General features: G+C 36.5%; 1 long non-coding RNA gene across 1 annotated transcript; it reads right to left on the bottom strand.

Moving 5' to 3' along the window:
• Positions 1-12891: 12891 nt before the first annotated feature.
• LOC133533763 (uncharacterized) lies at positions 12892-13755 on the bottom strand. The gene is made up of 2 exons (XR_009801920.1): positions 13551-13755; positions 12892-13428 (listed from the first exon to the last, which is right to left on the bottom strand). It is a non-coding gene; the product is annotated as an uncharacterized LOC133533763 (long non-coding RNA).
• Positions 13756-17639: the final 3884 nt, after the last annotated feature.

Genomic DNA, 17639 nt, shown 5'->3' with positions numbered 1-17639 from the left:
GAAAAAAGGTGGTTAGTAAAAATATTGCATAATGTTGTTCAACTAGCCAGCTTCATAAGCGGCGATTTATTTACCGTGTGCGCCAGGCCAGAGACCCCATAAGCTTAGTCATACGTTTTAGCTAAAAACGGTCTGTATGGTGGCCCGGCGTATTGTATACGCTCGACGGGTCTTGGCTATGAATGGGTTAAGGCGCTATCGCTAGTGCACTTCAAATATTCGCAAAACGGCCTAATTTACTAGGCCGCAAAGAGAATCATGGGATTCAATACTGACATAAATTAGCCTAAAAATCAAAACAGTCCGACACATATGATTTCATTACTATTTAGATCTCAAAATTTCGTTACATTTGGCTAAGATTTGGAGGAGGAAACAGTCGAGTACGAAACATCGTTTATTGATATTTTTACGCAGGATTTTTCGCCTAACGTGGGGTTGTCCTTATCGCACAAGTTTTAGGAACCGCTACCATTAGTGAGATGGATATATTCGCCTAAAATATTTAAATATCAGCTCCCGTATGACTTAATGCGCGCAAGAGATTTGACATAAAGAACTTTATTTTATACAATCAATTTGTTTTGTGACCAATGTCAACATTTCCTTGATACAGGGAATAGGCTTGTGTCAACTAACAATGAAACCAATGGATGAATGTTTCTAGGCGTAAATTGTAATATTTAATCAAGGAAAACCGAAATAATTCCTCATAAAAAAATAAGATTATTGTTATTTTTACAAATTAAAATCAAAAAAATACCCCCCTGGCCCCTCCGCCGTGAACGCCAATTAGAACGTATTACGTCACATGGTGATATGCGCCATTGTTGTTGTTGACGTTTGGTTATGATTTTCATACAACAGCACAAGTCACTTCGTTTTTTTTCTATTATTATCATTTTTCGACAAGTTGAGAGTGTTATTTCCACCCATATCGGATAATACTAGCATAAACTGCCATGGAACCTGGATTTATCAAAGCGAACAGCAATAATTTACCCAAAATTGACGCTGTTATGCTAGGCCGATTTTTCGCGTCGAACACTGACTTTTGTTCATCGGAATTTCGTAATGTTAAAACTTCTATGTAAGTATAAACAATACTAAAATACTGCTTATTATAATTTTCACGTATATTTCACTTTAGCATGCAGTCAATTATTATTTGAAGGTATGTATACCAATTGCAAATTAATTGATTTTGAGGTTAGAATTACAATGTAAATATAGAGAGATGATATTGTAAAGACACTACTTTGTCTTAGTGTCTTAAGCCCTATCGCAAGTTTGTGGAATAGTGGGTTTTTAATTGCCTATTTCGAAAGTAAGAATTAGAAAATAATTGTTTGTTTGCTCCCAGGGCAACAAAAAAAGCTTTGGTTTTTCTTAAGATTTACGAGTTGAATATGTAGTCACTACTTTTTTTAATAATACTTACCTACATCGAAATGATCTTCACAAAAATAAATTCTCGATGTTGTTGATAAACAATGAGCATCTTTCCTCCTTGCCAGTTTTAACCACTTTTTCGCATTTTTTCCTTGACCGGAACACGTATGAATAACTTAGTCGGAGTTTTTATACTTGTATTTATACACTGGGGCACTATACAGTTTTTAAAATACGAAGTTTCCATTTTTATTTAAACAAAACAAACTTTCGCCGTAAGTGAACACAATCGCTTGCAACTATGTGACGTCATTCACGACGCCATGACACTTTCTTGTGTTTTTACGTCAGTTTAAAAATATTTTTTTCAAACTTAAAATATGTGTTTTAAATATAATTTTTATCATGAAATATTATTTTTTTGGGGTAATACAGGTACTAAACTATCGAAATAAGCCATTTTTGAAATTTACGACACAGGCCTATTGTGTATATATCGTGTCATTCACGAAGCGCGCACGCCTCTATTGCCAAGGTGTTAGAGTACGTGTTCAGATATATATGAACACCTCGGCTGCTCCGATATATCTGATGGTGACTGTACTAACTATCCTTAGAGTAAGTATGTGGTCATATCAAAAATCTGCTTTGTAGGTAGGCGTGGTTCTAATCCGTGCTCATCACACAATTAAATGCCCTTACCGGGATTTGAACCCAGGATCATCGGCTTCATAGGCAGAGTCACTAGGCCAGACCGGTCGTCCCACTACTACTACTACTACTACTATAGGTACTTATATTGTGTGTATTCACTCATATAATCATATACCTATTTCTTTGAACGCATCGAACCTAAATATTTGAGATAAAATTGGTTTCAGATTTCATGCTGAGCAAAGGTTCAAGGTTTAATCAGACATTCTTCATGTACCTAATGTATTTAATAAGCTTACTAAGACCAATAGATAGTTTTTATTAGGCTTTAAATAATATTCCCTAAACGAGTGCCTTAATATGTTCTAGTGATGTTCGAGCATATTAAGCGTTCCTAATAGGGAGCGGCAGATTAATATTCATTACACTTCATGCCCGGAAATTTAATACACAATCGACACAAACAAGCCGCAATGTTGTGGTTACGTGCTAAGTGGATAGAGACACTCGTACATACATAAGAACACCTGGTGCGTGTTTTATTTATGTAATCAAGCCTTGAGAGACATGTTGCGTGGCATATCGCAACATGTATCGTGTACAGGTGCGGCGCACTTCCATAAAAATATGTACTCGTACTTACACAACATTATGAGTGGACGCTCGAAGCGGAGCGTTCGACAGGGCGTGTAGCGTGGCGTCGAGTTCACAAGTTATTTGAGCATAGTTCACTAAGGCCACTCCTATAGGTTTGCATTCGTTTAAAATGCACGCCGCCCCGCTGCACGCCCAACTCGAGCCACTCAGGCTACACTTAGGCTTGTAAAATGCACACAGGTGTTTGTAACATTTCGAAGTTAAAATTAACCGACAAAGAATTAATGACTATACGTCACTAAATGTTCAATACGTCACTCATTTTATCAAGGAAAATGACAGTGACACCGCCCGCATCTGCGCCGTAGCCGTATTACCGCAATAGTACCTAATGCAATTGCCATCCTAATGTCATATTTATTGGGAGTAGTCCTGTTTCCTCATGATGTTTTCCTTCGCCGAAAAGCTGCTGGCAAAAATCATATGATATATTATAGTATTTTATCTACACACATATCATAATCCCTCTACGATGCATTGAAAATTCACAAATAATGGCCAACACTAAGATACACTGTTTATTACAACAAAATTTCTTATCTATGAAAATGTTATTATTGCTTCATTACTATGTATATCAAAATCGATTTGGTAATGACAAAAGCAAATCATAAAAAAGCAATTTGATTTGATCTCTATTCTTCTCTTCTTCTTTTAAAATATGGCTTTCATCAAATCTATGATGATTTTGCCAATGTCAAGTTTCGTTGTGAGTTTTAAGTGTGCTCGTAGAGCATGACGTTGTTCGGTAGATGCTTTTAGTAAAGAGATAGCTCGACTTTACTAAAAGCCACGATGGATTGCCGGATGTTGATTAAAACATGGTTAAACGCGTTTCAAGATTAGTTTTTCATTAACTGCACACTTCCACGATAGTTCACTGCATAATAAGCTATCAATACTACACTTGGAACAACATAAATGAGCAAAACACAAAAAAATATTCTCGAGACGTCTTCGCCATCTTGAATCTCAACGACAACCATCTCTATTCTAATATCAGTTGAGATGAAGATTTATTCAAAATGAAAAGTCAATTGCAAACTCTTGACATGCCTGAAAAAAGGTTTTACTTTATTTTAATCTCAAATAAAAATCTGGCAACCCTAGTCACAACTGTCACAAGTAGCGATGAAAATGTCCGAAAAAATCATAATAATATGATTTTTTTCCTGGTTTTATTGAAATGTTCGTTATTTTCCAGTATTTTTGAGAAACATTATGAAATTCAAACATTTCGAGGGAATGTAAGCAATGAGCATAAAATATTCCAGTTGAGAACTATTTTCCTATATCATCAAAAAAGGGGTACTTAAACAATTCAATAAATTGTTATAACAACATGGAACCCAAATAAGATTTTTTCTTTATTAAGTTGTCACAAACCCCGTAATATAAGGGTTGACAAAAATACCCACCCTAAATTCGCGTTAAGTACATAACTCCGCCTTAGCTACTTAAGCCTAAGGACGGGTATCAAAGACAGGTTATTTTAGAATTTTTATTTTTCACTGTGATTTTTATTGTCATTTAATAAATAATTATTTTTATATTTTAGTTGGGCGAAGTTGGGCACTAAGTTAGACGTCGAAAATTTTAAATTTCAGAGTTGGGTAAAAACTCGCTCTAAGTCAATGTAATACAATAAATATCGCCGGCGTTAATAATACAAACTACAAAAATAACAGATTTAACGAATTATAAAATACAAAAGTTTGAATAAGAACTAGGTTTTTCTTCGGTTTTATTCGTTTTTATCGGACAAATTACCACCGGAATTGCATTGTTATTTTATAAAGAAACTTGAAAATCAAGGAGCCGTTTTGAATATTTCCTGTTTTTTGCAACGCTAGTCACAAAGTGATGGCTATTGTACGAAATAAATTGCCGCTCGAAAAAAATTAACCTCTGTTAGTTAAGTCTAAATAAAACCTTGTAAAATCGAGACTAAAACCTACGCCTCGATTCAATTTGCGATAGTAAGTATACACGATGTAAGTAAAATAAAAAACCGGCCAAGAGCATGTCGGGCCACGCTCAGTGTAGGGTTCCGTAGTTACTCTTCCGTCACAATAAGCTAAACTGGAGCTTAAAGTATAGTAAATTGTTAACCAAGGGATGAAACGGTACCTTTCACCTGAGTTAAACAAATAGGCAAATTTGCATAATCAGTACCTAATTAAAATAAGTCTTTTTACTATGAAGGGAAAACTTTTTGCGATAACTCAAAAACAGCTAAACTGATCATGTCCGCTATAGTTTTCATTTAATGTCTTTCTTAAGCTCTACTTTCAAGATTTTTTTCATATTTTTTGGACCTATAGTTCAAAAGTTAGAGGGGGGGGACACATTTTTTATTTCTTTCGGAGCGATTATCTCCGAATATATTCACTTCATCAAAAAATGTTTCTTGAAAACCCCTATTAGTTTTGAAAGACCTTTCCAACGATACCCCACACTCTAGGGTTAAAGTGAAAAAAAAATTTCACCCCCACTTTACGTGTAGGGGAGGTACCCTAAAAAAAATTAAATTTTTAGATTTTATTGTACGACTTTGTCGGCTTTATTGATTTATATATCCATGCCAAATTTCAGCTTTCTAGCACTAACGACCACGGAGCAAAGCCTCGGACAGACAGACAAACAGACGGACATGGCAAAACTATAAGGGTTCCGTTTTATGCCATTTGGCTACGGAACCCTAAAAACGCGCGAGTTTTTTGCACATATGTCGAGAAGCATTTCCACAAGTCAGTGTGATTCATACGGATGTCGCGTCGGCGATACATTGCTCAATGCCAAATCATAAATCTAGGTCCCGCCTATTAATGGAATCCCGGCGAAAACAGTGTCACCGGAGATTTAGATGTGGTAAGTACTGATTAGATTGCAGTCCCAGGTTTTACCAGACTTAAAAAAGGATGAGTTCACTTTCGTATGTTTGCTACCTCAGAACTTGGTCAAGCATGAACCTAAACCGATTTGGAATTTTTTTTTTTTTCCATTTTGTATACCAACATTTTATCATGCCTGATATCAGACCCGATTTCGGGCCCAATTAAGAGTAGTTTTCTATTTCACCAAATATCAGCACATCCTTTACAATATTTGAAATGTAAAAAAAAGGTTCATATGCAAAAATATCAAACATTGAACATTTTTGGCAATTAGAGACAAAGTATTTTTTACATTTCAAATATTGTAAACGATGTGCTGATATTCCGTGAAACGAAAACAATTATCAGGACCGAAATTGGGAAGTGTGGATGGAATTAGCGCTTCAGACCCATTATTGTCAAATCCAGTTCATCCATATGGAATTGAGGGAATTCCTCCAATTTTATACACAAGTGCCATTTAAATGTAAGTACATCGAAGCTATGTCAAATTATGAAAGGGGCATTTCACATGTCTTCTGTTGATAAACATTACACACATGAGATTTATTTGAGTATGCTACTCAAAAACTGGCGTGGGTGTAAAAAGGCCTTGACTTCTTGAAAAGACAATACCGAATGACATAATTTTCAACAACTTAATTTTTTTACAAATCCAAAAAGATTCGCAAGTTTGTAAAATCAATTTTAGGATTAATTTAAGAATTTTGATATAAGCTTAGTTAGCAGACCAACAATTTCGTCAGCCTCGTTGGTAGGCACCTGAAGTTAGTGAGGGTTTACTCCAGATTCCACTCGCCGTAGGTGATTTATTACCGTTACAACGGTCGTTACTTAGGCACTACTCTCCATTTGGAACATACATATACACAGTGACAAGTTAATTTTATAGACTGTCTATTATAATTATGTCCATACAATATACTCTAAATATAAGACATTATAGAGAATTCTCAATGTAAATACTCGTTGAAAAAAAAATAGAGTCTAACCAGATAAGGTGGCAGCGATTTTGACAGCTCCGACAGTGCAAGTGTTATTTTAAACGTCATACTTCTATGAAATTATGACGTTTACTTAACACTTGCACAGGCTGGGCTATCAAAATTACTGCCAACTTATCTTGGTATGACTATATCACTAAACCCGTTCGTTGTAAGCTGAGCCTACATTGAAAATCATATAAATTATGTCAGAAAAATATGCGGTCAAAATTGGAATAACGCTCTACATACAATTTTCAAATTATTATCGATATAAATAACATACTTATGCCTCAAAATAAACATAAAAAGTAAAATTTTCATGGATTATATTAAGTACTTATTTAATTTGTTATATTAATATCCAGGGCGGGTGACACTAGCAATATAGTTAGTTAGTTAAGTTAAGATGGTGGCGATTTCTGATATTTTATTCCAGAAAACCCACTTTTGCGTAAAGTTGACTTCCGGTTATGTAAACTACATCACTAGATGTCACTACAAATGGAATTTTAAGGCATGAATATAACATTAAGAAGGTTGCATACACCTCGTTTGTCAAGACCTTTATTTATAATGTTGTCACCTAGCAACTGTGGTTTACTGTCAGACAAAAATAATTAATGTCAACTGTAACCGTATTACTTACTTGCGTATTTTTACCATTACCTACTTGCATATTTCTACATACAATTAATGTTCCCGCCCTCCCACCGCAAAAATAAATACGCAAATAAACAACCCACCACTAAAAGTATAAAACTTGACACGTGTTTCGCCTCTCTACGAGGCATCCTGTGGAGATATTGGAGATGTTGACGGTCTGACGCCCGACAACTGAACTGAGTTCAAGTTGTTGGCCGAACGTTAATTGCATTTGACCATTAACCATTACAAATTGAACCATAAACCGTAACGGACGGTTACAGTTTACAGAACAAAATAAGCTCATCTGTTAACGACATTTTTTTTTTTTCGCGGATTAGTAAAGTAATGTTTTGACTGATTATTGTTGACGACCGGTCTGGCCTAGTGGGTAGTAACCCTGCCTATGAAGCCGATCCTGGGTTTGCATCCCGGTAAGGGCATTTATTTGTGTCATGTGCACAGATATTTGTTCCTGAGTCATGGATGTTTTCTATGTATTTAAGTATTTGTACATTATATATATCGTTATCTCAGTACCCACAACACAAAGCTTCTTGGCTTACCGTGGGACTTAGTCAATTTGAGTAAGAACGTCCCTATAATATTTATTTATTTATTATATTCATTAACATATGAGTCGCTTAACTTCAAACTTAGATAAATCCAACTGCCAGATTTAGCGATTTTGGTATTAAGAAAAGGTGATAGGGTAAATATTTCCTAAGATAATAAATTTATTCATGAATGGTATCTACATTACCACCGAAGGTACATTTCCTAAGAGGCTCGAATGGATTTAATCCTAATTTGAAGTTAATAATAATTTAAGTCGCAAAATTTGGCAGAGTTGAAAAAACAACCTGTGTAGCTACTGCCAGTCTTCATTAGTCCCTTGTCTATGGTATAAGTTACATTTCTCGTAAGTGTTATGACGCAGGCGACTTTTGGACGGAAATAGAGAATTCAGAGTTAAGGCGAAGCCAGTTTTTTTCCACTTTTAGCCCTTATACATGTTTGCATACTATAGGTGCATACGTGCTTCCTATTATGTTTTCTTGTGATTTCAAAAATCCTCGCTAGAAAAGAAAATAATATTATTAGTACTTTACCGATTCAGAAATATATCTTAGTATGACGTGTCATTAGAAAATATTCCTAATTTCATACAATTTTAATTATTTTGTGGCGAGCGTTCCGACTGAAGACTAGAGTTAGTTAGTGCTTCTGAGCATTTTCCGCAAGTCGACAACCATTGCCTATTTTGCGTGAAATCAAGGTAACGCTACTCTAACCACCCGAGCTCTTCCACGAAGCCTAGCAAGGTTGCTAACTGCCTCCTTTAGTGTGCACGGAGTCCCTAGGTATTTGCTCCTGTATACTTCTACCTGTTTGCAGTCTAGGAGAATGTGTTTTGTTGTTTCCTCTTCTTCCATGCACGCTCTGCACATTGGGCTGTCTGTTTTACCCATATTGTGTAGGTGTTTGTTTAGTGTGTTGTGTCCTGTAATTAATCCTACTATTTTACGTAGTTGATGTCTGGGTGTTTTCAGTAGTATTTTGGTGAGCTTGTAGTTTAGTTCCGGTAAAACATCTTTGGTCTGCCTGCATGTGTCCATTTCCTTCCAGTACTTATTGTGGAGTTGTCTGTGATGTAGGACTAGCTGGTTGTGTATGTAAGATATTGGTAGAGGTATGATGGGCTCGGGTCCATATGCCGGTGTTTCTGAACCTTTCCTGGCCAGTTCATCCGCTGCATCCTTTCCTCTTGATCCACTATGCCGTATATGCCCCTTTATCCATTGAACGGTTACTTTGTTGCCTTCTTTACTCACTTCAGTGAGGCTTCCATGACGTGCAAGCTCTGAAGTAAGTTTGTCGCTGTATAGCGCTTGTAGTACTGATTTACTGTCTGACAGTATTAGTATATTTTCGTGTTTCACTTGCCGTCTTGTTGATTCAGCTTGGAATACTGTGTTATGTTCACCCAGACGTTTTGAGATGCGTCTGTTCAGGTCCTCCGAGAAGACACCGCATCCTGTGCCTTCATTAGTTTTTGAGCCATCTGTAAATATTCTTAGGTTTGTTTGATTAAGTCCTTCTCTCGAGTCTTCTGTTAATGGTAAGGCGTAATCTTTCCAGAAAATCATTGTTAGGGTCCTACTGGACGTAGAAATAATAATAACGCGGACTATATAGAAATAGGCTGGTTTATTCCGTTTTCATTACAAATACATCCCGGCCAAACAATTATCAAAAACGAATTCGGTGTTCGTTCGTTGCCGGTGGTGTAGGTGAAGCCGAGTGTGTGCCGCGCGGCGCTCGCGGCCTGCCGCGATAACGTCGCGCTCTGTCCGCCGCCCGCGCGTCTCCTCCCGTGCGTATGTCCAGTACTTAACAATCATAGTTTTTGGTGTTTGTTCCATAGGCGGTTTCAGCATTGGCAGTTTTGAGATCATATTTTCATATATCTTCTTGTATGCTGAGCTGAGAGATGTCCATAGGTTTAGATTTTTCAATCGAATAGCCGTGGAAGAAGTCGCTTCTTTCTGTATACATGTATATGTGTAATGGCAGGAGTCCTAGCATTATTTCTAGCGCCGCAGTCGGAGTAGTTTTCATACAGCCCGTCGCAGCCACACATGCTAGTCTTTGTGTTTTGTTTAGTTTGTCTTTTGCCGTGGTTAGCTGGGTGACTGAACATCTAGCGACCTTCACCAAGGAGGAGTTTTGACCGAAGAGTATCCAGTTCCAGCGGTTTCGCGGCCGGCTCCCTGACACTGCGGGATTGCGAACTGCATCACAGCCATAATTGTGTGTTTTTAGTTTTAAGATATATTTTACAATAATATATATGCTTATAACTAGGCTTGGGACTTTTGGATGCTCGCCGTGGTTCTAGAATCCACGGAGTCGCCATTATGTTATAATATTTTTTTCGAAGTCAATGTGTAAAAAAAAAAATTCATATCATGATTTATGCTGTTACATATATCGGTAATAAACACGTTATTAGGACTGCAATGCAACCAGTATCCTTGATATTCGGGATCAAAAAAGATAATATTTGTTTTTCTGCGTGTTTGACCCAAAAATTATCCTGTATTTAAAAAATGCCTTCGGTCATATATATTTTTTTAAATATATAAACAAAAAAACAATTAAAATAACAATCATCTGTTTGGGAAGTTGGCCAAACATGTGCAAGTATTGTTCAATTCCAGCATTATTACACGTAACATTTAGGTAGGTAGGTACATAAAAGTTTCAATTGGTATCGATATTACTGATATTGCTAAATGCCTTTAGTATAGCGCAATATCCAATAATAACATTAGCCCATATTTTTGTATGCTGGTAGAATTTATAAACCCCTTTTTTTACTTCAATCGTTGTGTTCCACATCCACAGTTTACTTTGTCCCCTTTACGATATTACGACGCGCAGTTAAAAAATGTTTTTATTTCACCTCTTTTTCTTCGTGACAAACCTTTTATGGTTTCCAGTTAAAGAAGTCCGCCGTAGCTTTTATTATTTAACTTGGACAAAAAGGGGAAACAAAGACAGTTTTGGAGAAATTCATCAAAAGTTTTGATTGTGCTACCGAACACTCCGCTTCGGGTCCCGGCAGAGTGTATTTCTTTTTTAAATCTCGTCACGAATAAAATATTCTTAATGTCACGCTGTCTTTTATGATTTCATGCTAATATTATATGACAATCTTTTTCATATTTTATCTAAAGTTCTCTATTACTGGAAGCTACATAAGCAATACGCCCTGTTATTCTCGTAAAAAACGTAATAATAGAACTCGTAATAGAACTATTAAACAATAAAATACTTATGTAATTCGAATACAACCAATCATTTCAGGTGTAAGGCAAAAATAAACTTAGCTACATAAAACCTACATTCACTTCAAAAACCTTGCTCTCCCTATATCGTAAGGGATGTAGTAAATTAGCAAACACAACCTCACGCGCTAATAAACTTCAATTCTAATTTACTGTTCCATTATAAAAGCTCACTCATAAAGCGAAAGCAGACCGCGGGAGTGATGTTACAAGCGTCACAGAGGAGTGGTAACACGGCTTGTTTAGACCCATCAAGCCATATAACTAATGGGAGGCTATACATTTTACAGCCTTTAATTCATGAAGGTCACTTGGGCAGCTCTAAATCTGATATTAGTGCCAAATAGCTATTAGAGTAAAGAGACGCCTGGGGCTACTAATTAAAACTGTTTGTATAACATAATTTAGCTAAATTAATATTTAATGTTTTTGTTTGACTTAACCCAGACAATTGCGAAAAACCGTACAACGTAAAACATTTACAACGTTGGAAAGTTCTTTTGTTACCTAAAGAATAAATAAATGTGAGTTACTTAGTGTTCTTCTTCAAAAAGAAATAAAATGGAATGTAGCAAAATGTAACCCTGGGGTCACAGTATGCTTTAATTAGTAAATATTGCCTTGCATTATTCGGTTTATACAGGTTGTAACACAAATAGTGGGGATCCGTGTAAGGGTCAGTATCGTGTTCCGATCAGGATCCGATAGAAGAAATTTGTTTTGTCGCGAATTCTTACCTTCTTTCGACCATACAAAAGCCAAAAAAATGAGCGTCAATTTTTTTTCCAGTTTTTCCTAATCAGAACACGATATGCTGTACCTTACCCCATCTACTACTAAACTAATTAACTAAAATTCAACCAGGATTAAATAAAAATAGGAAAATAAATAAAATTTGGCCATGTGATCGTCTAGTGTATTTACGTTGTGAACCTTAGTACCCTTCGTCTTTTATGTGAAAACTGATACGATTTGGGTTTTTCAAAACTATCCCTAAATATCCTATGAATTTGTAAATATTCCTACTGTATATTTTTATTAACACTATTGTTAGACAAATAAAAAAAATATTAAATAATATATATTTTTTAGAATTTATCTCCTACCGGGCCCTACCGTGACCAGTTACCGTGAACAGTAGTAAGCCCTTTTTGTTTGTAATTTAAAAACTTATATTTTCCTTTTAATATATCTCTTCGCTAACCTAGCTAGCTAAAGGAAAATATGTATATGTAACCATTGTAACCATAAGTAAATATATTGCAAAGAATAGTACGTACAAACATACTTTATCTACTGTCACGCCCGGATGAAGACGGGTCTCTAAGCTAATTAATACCCATTTTAATTTATTTTATTTTTAATAGGTATTCCTAAGCACTATGTAATATTACTCTACCAACGTTTCGTAACCTAATTTCAGACGAGAAGAAACGTCAAGAAACTCATCTGAATCTACTATTAATGTATGGAATACTGAAAACAATCGTCTATTAAATATGACTTTATGTACCCTTTAATTCCCCAGTTATAGAAAAGCTCAATTGTCACTAGTGAACTGCTCCGCCTGTCACTAGCTCCCTATAACAAAATTATTTAGTATGTCCTCAAATAACTTTGTTCCCCTATCTCACCCAATGTAAAAATATATAAACCTTCAATCATATTTAATGTACGAGCCTCAGTAACCCATCCATATGCTACTGAAAATAGACTTTAATTTATTTTGTAATTAAAGACAGTTAAAACTCTAATGATATTAGTTTTGTTTACAATCAAACTAAATGTGAAAGAAAATAAATAAACCTAACACCCAAATAATGACTCTACCCTAACTCTACCCCAAATTCACCTATTCTAATGTGTGTAAAACTAGAGGCGAACCTCTATTTTTACAGGGAGGAGTGTGTGTGAGGGACCCTAATTTAAGCTCTAAACGTTCGGCCGACAAAACCGAGGTATAGCAAACCCTAGTGTCTGTGTGATTGCCTCCCTCCATCTGTGTTAGCCGAAGCCTGGGTACAGATGAATAAGGCGCCCTAACCATGTATATAATGTGTATAAATAAATATATTTAACAAGACAACGCTTCTTCAATTACCAACAGATTTCAATGAGTAAGGATTACTCCTAATGGTCCACACGTGAGACCCTCATATCCCTCTGTCAGACCTTGAAGAAAATGTAAGAGGTATAATCGTCACCTGTGTTGGTAAAAAGGCTGACGCCAGGCCCCTCTCGCGACCTGGACCTAACTCTCTACTGGATTCCCGAGTAAACCTGCTTGTCACCGTCAGGTTAGGTGTACTCGGTAGGTTGACCATGCAACCTGACACTGAACTGGCTCTAAAATACAAAAAATCCACAAAAATAAGTAAGTATTAACACTAAAATAACAATTGAACAGTTTGACAAAGAGCAGCATAGTAGCTACGCAAAGTCAAACATTCAATCGTCAAAATAACAACCTTTGTTTTTACGTCTACGAATAAGCCAGAGAAAGTGACAATCCGACGGTCAAAAATATAATGGCGGTCCTGGCTTAAAACTGAGCTATTTATAACTTTCGGCAAACGCTCCAGAAGTGTTAGACGTTTCTCTCGTACTTATCGTAGGGTAAAGGCACCAATAGTCAACCCCTACACGAAATTTCTATGTTCAAGAACGTCTCATTTGCCCACTTATTGATCAATAAGAATTATGAATGTTTTTACTCATCAATAATTTAATAAAGTTTAATTTTTACAAAGAATAAAACGTAATTTAATTTAGCTTATGGAAATATTTCATTAAATATAATGCAAGGGCCCTTCCGCCAGCAATCAGCCTCCCGTCTACCAAGACACAGCCTTTAAGTACCCAGTCTACAGCCATCCCATTTTAACGCCTAGCTATTGGGTTCCGAGTTCCGTGATTTCAGTGTCCAGTGGTCAGCCACAGGATGACTACTGAGTATTTGATGTATTTCAATGAAATAAAGTTATAATAATGTAGATATTTAAAGGTGCTTGATTTAACGACTTACATTGCATTTGAAAATAAAAAAAATCTTGAAACCTATGCTCAGCCTCTATCGACTGGCCTCTTGGTCCACGTCCCTTTAAAATTACTGCCTCAAACCCAGTAATCGGCCAGGGCTTACTTTAATATGGATTTATATTAGTTTTTTACTTTTTCCAGATAAATTAAGTATTAATTACGTGAAGCAGAGCACATGCTTTTTAAAAAAATATCACAATTCGGCTGCTAACGTCTGATCAAAATACCATGTGACGCTCCAAAAAAATGGCGCATATGGCATATCCCTGCTAAACAATTCTTTTAAAAATTAAGTTACTTTTCAATTCATACTTTATTAATCTATAATAACACCTACTTTTGGCACACTGGTGCATGTCTGAGCACTGATGCCTTTACCTTATACGTTTGACTAATTTATTACCCTTTAAACTCGAGTACCAATCACTTTTTCTGAGTAACGACCCACTACGAAATATGATTTAGTTAAAGTCTTTGTTTGTTGTTTAGAATTTCTCGTGAGAATATTTTGCTTCTATTCCATTTAACTTACGGAATTAATTTATTAGATATATACATACTATTTACTAGTATTTTGATTAATATTGGAACATAATAATTGAGGTTTTTAGTTTATGAAAATGATATGGACCGATTATTTGTGCCAATTATTTTTATATGTTAACTAGAACTGCTAGTGCGTCTAGTTACAATGCGCTTAAACGGTTCCCTACTATTTTTGTTACACCTTGTATTTATTAATTTGAATAATACAAACAGCTAAAAAATAATCAATTTGTTCACAAATTTTGTACATACAAAATCAGAAACTCACCTGAATAGAATATTAATTCCATCTTGCGGGTGTAAGACGCCACCCGCGGAACTGAGCAGCCAATTTGGTTTCAAATCTCTTCATTACCGTCTTGACCTACGTAATTCCGGTATGTACAATCACGCACATATGCATATAATATGCGCGGGCTTGGCTGCGATCATGGCTGGCTCTAGTTTAATTAATCTGGATTTGATGAGGGATTAAGTGTATGCCACGCGTGACGGATCGAGAGCTCTGCCTAGCGCCTGGGCGGCGTCTACTGCGGTTTTAAATGGATTTCGGGAGGTCGTTTCGCATGTTCATAGAATAACATCGCTGAGGTTGAATTTTAATCTTTCCTTCAAAACAATAAGGTTGTATTTAAAACATGTTTTTTGTAAACATGTCATTTGTAATAGGAGGTCGTTATAGCTAGTCGATTTGCGTCTCATTCCGCACCCGCACAATTTGTACACACGTTTAAGAAGCGTAATTTCAGACCCTCGCCGCGGGGCGCGGAAGTCCTTCGCAAATTGATGTTGTTTTTAATGTGGGGCTGGCAAGCAGACGCATTGTTCTTTGGACACTTTTGTTTATCAACGTGTTACACTTTGTAACTTGTCGTGCCTATGCCATGGGAATACAGGGGTGAACTTAAAGGTAAGTGATCAAAATAGATAGGCTGCCTCCATTACCATTCAATATTTATTAAATAATTTTTAGTGATTATTACCTTAGAATGAACAAGTTACGCATAAAACGAAGGTTTCCAATATTGCATTTTATCAACAGTCTTAGCTTCGCTCGAAAAGATGCCACCATACCTTTGGCGTGTGCTCGAGTAGATAGCGCCACTTTTTGATATTTAAAAGTCATGTGTCGAAAGATGGCAGTAAATTTACTGTGGCTTTCAAATTCTCTTTGGTAATTGGTAAATCATAAGATATATTGTGCAGCAGTATCGTTTCATGCAGTTTGTATCATAGGCTGGTATAGTTTGGCAAGAGGCACTGAATCATCATTATCATTGGCATGTAGCCTATGACGTCTATGACAGACTGCCCATATTTTGTACATCAGAATATTTTGCGACTGAAAAACTGGTGACGTACCCGTGCTGTCCCGCTTCCTTAACAGCTAATCTGTAAAGCCAGACTTGGTCGTGCAGTTTCTGACCTTCCTTCATAGCTCTCCGCAAAGGGTCCCTATCCTCCGTGAGCTTCTCCTCTTGGCGCTTACCCTGATAGGGATAATAATTTGTTGTTGTTCAAATCAGCTCTGGGCTACAACTTACTAAGCATTCACCTTCACAAGAGAGCTAATAGGAAGTTTGTCAATATTTCCCTGTTGATATAGAAGGGGTACCGGTCTTCACGTTGACAGCTTTTTATTTGCCAGTGATTTCATCGCGACGTCTCCCCGCGAGCTTCAGTCCATGATGAATAACTTGTCCCATGCATGTACAAACTGCCATGTTAATAAAAAAGTTTTGAGTCCCACATACCCCCAAAATGGGCCCACCTCAAGCCAGGGACGATACGTAACAGCATTCCCACACCGGCGAAAAAAATGGTATTTTAATCCCATAAAAGAGTGAGTATAGTTTTTAATTCGTTTTTCAAACTAAAATAAATGAAATTTAGCAAAGTTCATAAAGTTTTTACTGATAATTATCATGGTCTCATATGGGGTCTCAAACATGTCATTTCAATTGATAATTTTTAAGAAAAAAAACCGACTTCAATGAGGGAGACCAGTCAAAGAAAGATTATTATATTATATTAAAAAATGTCTTGAAAATCTAATTTACTTAACAAACACAGCGAAGAGGATAAATCACCAATCGTGAACTATACGCCGTTGAAGAGTTCTATTCTGATCATCATCAGCAGTCCCACTTCATAAAATGTGCCTTTTAATGTAAATGCTTGATTTGTAAAAGAAAATACAAAAATCACTATATGTATGCCTTTAACATTTGAGGAGTTTTTTGATTCCTCATAGATTCTACCATCAGATCTCGAGCTTGACAAAAATGTATCTTGAAAACCTAATTTTCCTAACAAACATAAAGAGGATGACAAGTCACCAAGCGGGAACTATGCGTCTTTGAAGAGTTCCATTCTGATCAGCATCAGCAGTTCCACTTCATCAAATGTCACTTTTTTAAATGGAAATGTTTGATTTGTTGATGAAAATATATAAATCACTATATGTATGCCTTTCACATTTGAAGAGTTCCCTCAATTCCTCATAGATTCTACCATCAGATCTCACGCTTGGCAAAAATTTGTCTCGAAAACCTAATTTGACTAACAAACATAAGGAAGACGACAAATCGCCAAGCGGGAACTATGCGTCGTTGAAGAGTTCCATTCTGATCAGCATCAGCAGTGTCACTTCACCAAATGTCCCTTATGGAGTATTGCTGTCACCTTTGGGCAGGAGCACCTGCATGCCAGCTTGGACCCTTTGACTCAGTCCAAAGGCGCGCTGTGCGAATCGTTGACGATCCCAAACTCACAAGCGGTATTGAACCTTTAAGTCTAAGGAGAGACTTTGCCTCCTTGTGTGTGTTCTACCGCTTGTACAATGGGCTGTGCTCTGAGGAATTGTTTGACATGATGCCAACGGCCACTTTCTATCACCGCACCGCTCGCCGTCGGCAGGGAGTTCACCCTCACACCTTAGAACCTAAATGGTCGCGTACTGTGCGGTTCAA

This window comes from Cydia pomonella, unplaced genomic scaffold, assembly GCF_033807575.1.
Source record: "Cydia pomonella isolate Wapato2018A unplaced genomic scaffold, ilCydPomo1 PGA_scaffold_202, whole genome shotgun sequence".
Classification (NCBI taxonomy): domain Eukaryota; kingdom Metazoa; phylum Arthropoda; class Insecta; order Lepidoptera; family Tortricidae; genus Cydia; species Cydia pomonella.
The sequence above is the reverse complement of the archived record's forward strand: the minus strand, read 5'-3'. Positions and strand labels throughout refer to the sequence as shown.